Genomic DNA, 5,233 nt, shown 5'->3' with positions numbered 1-5,233 from the left:
AACAGTTTTTACATGGCCTTGCCTTGTCATTATGCACACTTACAGATATATCCTTGGACTGAAATGTTCTACCTTGAACACAAATTTGTCCCAAATCTATTTCTCTTTTTAAAAACTTATTGTATTTCTTATTATGTAGTCTTTAGTTACTATATAAGGAGTGAGCACATTCTTTCTATTCTAGATTCTAAGTTTATTATATCTTTTTAGCAAAGCAACTAAGACCATGTCTAAAAATATTTTTCCTAAAATTATTTGATTAAATCATAAATTCTATAATAAATCATAAATTCATAGAATCATTAATTCATCTAAACATTAATTCATGAAAGTTCATCTTTATGTTGATCTGCAGTATATCTGATAAATATGGTAGACTATTTACTACGGATTCTTATATTAATTTAATAATTACAGGAAAGGTATATCAGCTGCAAAAAGCAATCCTGAGATAAAGTATCTTTAGAATTTTGCTATCGAGCTCACCCATTATAGACTATGCAAAACTGTGGGTCCCCTCCAGGAAGACCAACTGCTAGCCTTAGGGTTTCCTAGATGGCTCCTGGCACCCATTTCTGTGCCCTTAGAATCTTTAGGGGCACACCCAACTGCCTGAAGCTGTCTGTTGTTTCTTTGGATCTCCATTGTTCCTCCACTTTTTTGTCTGCCTTTGTCTCTCCCAATCTTCCACCCTCCTTTTCCCCCAGACCACACCCAACTGTGGGGAAGTGATGCCTGCAGAGTTCCATTGTACAGCTCAAGGTTACCCACTAGAGGCCCGTTACACCAGGAAGACTGAGGTTAGAACCCCTCCCAGTAACTGGTACATCAAAAACATCCAGGGACAACCACATGGCTAAAGGCCAAGGATAACAATGCAATCAACAAAAGCCAGAGCAATATACCATTAGAACACAGCTATCCTACAACTGCAAGGCCTGGATATACTAACACAAGCAACATATAAGAAAATTACCTTAATCCAATATTATAAAGATGATAGAGGCTTTTAAAGAGGAGATGAATAAATCCCTTAAAGAAATAGAGGAAAATACGATCAAACAGGTAGAAGTATTTAAAGAGGAAACAAATAAATCCCTTAATGAAATACAGGAAAATATAAGTAAACAGGATAAGTATATAAATAAAACTGTTCAAGACCTGAAAATGGAAATAGAAGCAATAAAGAAAGCATAGACTGAGGAAATCCTGGAGATGGAAAACCTAGGGAAGACAACAGAAACATCAAATACAAGCATTGGCAACAAAATACAGGAGATGGAAGGTAAAATCTCAGGGATAGAAGATACAATAGAAGAAATTGATATATCAGTCAAAGAAAATGTTAAATTGAAAACAAAAATGCTGACCCAAAATATCCAGTAAATCTGGGATTTTATAAAAAGTCCTAACCTAAGAATAATAGGAATAGAAGAAGGTAAAGAGTCCCAGCAACAAGGATCAGAAAAAATTTTCAATGAAATGATAGAAGAAAACTCCCCCAACCTAAAGAAAAAGATCCCTATAAACATATAAGAAGAAACTTACACAACGCCAACTAATTTGGACCAGGAAAAAAAAGTCCTCCCAGTATGGAACAATTAGAACATAAAATTTACAGAACAAAGAAAGGATATTAAAATCTGCAAGAGAAAACCACCAAGTAACATAAAACAGAGACTCTAAACAATAGAAGGTCCTGGTCAGATGTCTTGCAGCCTCTAAAACAACCTAGTTGCCAACCTAGACTATTATACTCAGCAAAACTCTTAATCAGCATATATGGATAAAGCAAAACATTTTTAAAATCCCCACATATTTAAATATCTATTCACAAAGCCAGCCCTACAAAAAAACACTGGAAGGAAAACTTCAATCCATAACAGTTAATTATAACCAAGGAAATGCAGGAAATAAATAACTGTATAGCAGCAAAAACAAAACAAGGGAAAGACCCACACACCACAACCACCACCACCACCACCACCAACAACAACATCAAAATAACAGGAATTAGCAATCATTGATCATTAATATCTCTCAACATCAATGGACTCAATTGATAAAAAGACATAAAAAGACACAGGGTCACAGAATGGATGGATCACAGAATGGATGGAAAACCAGGATCCATCATTTTGCTTCATAGAAGAAACATACCTCAACAGTAAAAATAAACTTTACCTCAGAGTAAAGGTCTAGAAAAATGTTTTGCCAGCAAACAGACCCAAGAAGCAATCTGAAGTACTCATTCTAATACCTGATACAAAATACTTTCAACTTTTATGTGTGTGTGTGTGTATGTGTGTGTGTGTGTGTGTGTGTGTGTGTGTGTGTGTGTGTGTGTGCGAGAGAGAGAGAGAGAGAGAGAGAGAGAGAGAGATATTTCATATTCATCAAAGGAAAAATCCACCAAGATGAGATCTCAATTCTAAACATTTATGTCCCAAAGTTGAGGGCACCCATATTTGTAAAAGAAACATTGCTAAACTTAAAACACCCAAGAAACCCACACATTAGTAGTGGGAGACTTCAATACCCGACATATAGCAACCTACAGATCATCCAGAAAAAGAAATAAACAGAGAAATAATAAAACTAACTGACATGAATCAAATGGGCCTAAAAGGTATTTACAGAACATTTCACCCAAACTAATAAGAATATATTTTCTTCTCAGCACCACATGGAACATTCTCTGAAGTTGATCATAAAATTTATCACAAAGCAAGCTTCAACTTATATAAGAAAATTGAGATGACTCTTTGTATCTCCTCAGACCACCATGGATTAAAGCTGGACTTCAACAACAGCAAAAACAACACAAGGCCTATACACTCATGGAGACTGACAACAGTCTCTCTATTCAGTGCTGTCTGAGTCAGGAAAAAATAAAGAAAGAAATCAAAGACTTTCTAGAATTCCATGAAAATGAAGGCACAACCTACCCAATATTATGGGGCACAGTGAAAGCAGTGGTAAGAGGAAAATTCATAGCATTAAAGAAATTAGAAGCTAGGCAGTGGTGGCACACACCTTTAATCCCAGCACTCAGGAGGCAGAGGCAGGAGGATTTCTGAGTTCGAGGCCAGCCTGGTCTACAAAGTGAGTTCCAGGACAGTCAAGGTTATACAGAGAAACCCTGTCTCAAAAAAAAAACAAAAAAACAAAAACAAAAACAAAAACAAAAGAAAGAAAGAAAGAAAGAAATTAGAAATTTCTCATACTAGCAATTTAAAATTACAATTGAAAACTCTAGGGAAAAAGAAGTAAGCATACCAAGTAGGAGTACAGAGTAGGAAATAATCAAGATCAGAGCTCAAATCAATCAATTAGAAAAAAAAAACATTAAAAATTATCAATGAAACTAAGATTAACTAGCCCTTAGCCAAACTAACTAAAAGAGAGACAGTATTCAAAAAACAAAATCAGAAGTGAAAAGGGATACATAGGGGTGAAAGCTACTCCCAGGTACCAAATGAACTTCTCTATGTTCTATGCATTGTACTTGATGAGTTTTTTTTTTTTTTTTTCCAAAAGAAAATCACAAAGTCCAGCACTCCGGAGGCAGAGGCAGGTAGATTTCTGAGTTCAAGGCCAGCCTTGTCTACAGAGTGAGTTCCAGGACAGCCAGGGCTACACAGAGAAACCCTGTCTCGGGAAAAAAAAAAAAAAAAAAAAAAGAAAGTCACAAAGTTGTCTGGTTATATTAAATGAAGGTTGGAACTGAGAAGAGGTAGGGAGGGGCTAAATATGATTAAATTTACATTATGTGAAAATTTCAAAATGTTATGTTTGAACAGAAGAATGCCAGTAATTTGTTTTAATTAGTAAAATATGCTACTTTTTAATATCTGAAGTCCACTTACTTTGAATCTGAAGAAGAAGGGAAACAAGCCCTGTGTTCATGTTTTAAATGTGTTTGGCAGAAAGCCTGATTTAGATTAAAGCCAATTGCAAAAATTCCTTTGGTTTCCACCAAAACATTTTTGAGAAATATGTGCTTTTGTAATTCATAATTTCACCTTCAGAGTTTCCATTTTTTGTTACTGTATTTGTTTATTGCTCCTCTTTCACCAGTATTGTACATAGCCTTTAGGGGATGAGTTTGCACTGACCATTATAAAAATATGCTTTTAGTTATATAGTATTAGTAGTATTCACTCTACTTTTGTCACAATTGCTCTGTGCCAAGCACTTATTATTATATCCCAGAAAATGTTCAATGTGGGTTTCTTTAATATATACTTAGCTCCTAATGCACATTTGTTTTTATCTAACTACATTTTCATAACCTACTGCTTTATCTCTAGGGCTTATCTGGTATTTGGAGTAGTTATTTATGGTTCACATTCTCATAAAGCAAAACCTTCATCTGTTTTTTAAAGAGTGGAGAATAAGGCTTTTGCTTCCTTACTCTTCTATATAATAAAGAAACATATTCTTCCAGTGGCCTGAGAGGCGGTACAGGAAGCCACAAGGACATCCTGGCGCCAGGCCGCTGGATAAGGCAGAGGACAGAGGAGCTGCCAGCAGCAGGGGACGCAAGACGGGCAAGCAGGAGGTCAGAACCAGGTGAGCATGAGTGCAGCAGGCACATGCTAACCACCTGTACTCTGCTGTCCTGGAGCACAAAGGACCAGGAGCCCAGGCCACGAGGCCTGCCTGCATGACAACCAGAGTGTAGCCAGGAGAGGCTGAGCTCAATGGTTCTGCAGAACAGTGGAAGGAGTTCAGCCTATCCTTGCCCGGGGTGTATTGCGGGGGAATCTAGCCATTTTAACCATACCTACAATCATTAGACGACACAAATGGGACGAAGGAAGATTCCAGTTGAATTTGAATCCTCACACAATAGCCAGTGCACATCCCTTACAGCTTGCCTGGGTGCCCACCATTTCAAATGACAGCCATGCCTCCCTGCAGAGGTTTCCTGCCTCTTAGGTAATCCCAACTGTCCTCTGCAGAAGGCCAGGGACATCCTGAGTGGGATGGCTCATCACAACCACTTTTGTAATGTCTTCTGTTGGGCAGGAAATTATCTAGAAATCAGAACATTCTGTACCAAACTGCCTGGAGGTTCTGGATCCTCCTGGCTCATGTAGTCACTGGGCACAGCGGGAGATCTCCTTGCCTCTGTGGACTATGGGTTGCTTCTGGACGTTGCTGGGCTGCTTACATGCTCTTTTTAATTAAAAGACATATTTTTGTATTTTAAATGCTCTATGATCTT

At 37.4% G+C, this 5,233-nt stretch overlaps 1 pseudogene; it reads left to right on the top strand.

Annotated features, from left to right (window-relative positions):
* The first annotated feature begins 1,215 nt into the window (after positions 1-1,215).
* Positions 1,216-4,802, top strand: LOC115030075 (uncharacterized protein C10orf143 homolog pseudogene; annotated as a pseudogene).
* Positions 4,803-5,233: the final 431 nt, after the last annotated feature.

This window comes from Mus caroli, unplaced genomic scaffold (assembly GCF_978045245.1).
Source record: "Mus caroli unplaced genomic scaffold, Mus_caroli_1 scaffold_5, whole genome shotgun sequence".
Lineage (NCBI taxonomy): Eukaryota > Metazoa > Chordata > Mammalia > Rodentia > Muridae > Mus > Mus caroli.
This window is presented reverse-complemented; position numbering and strand designations above follow the sequence as displayed.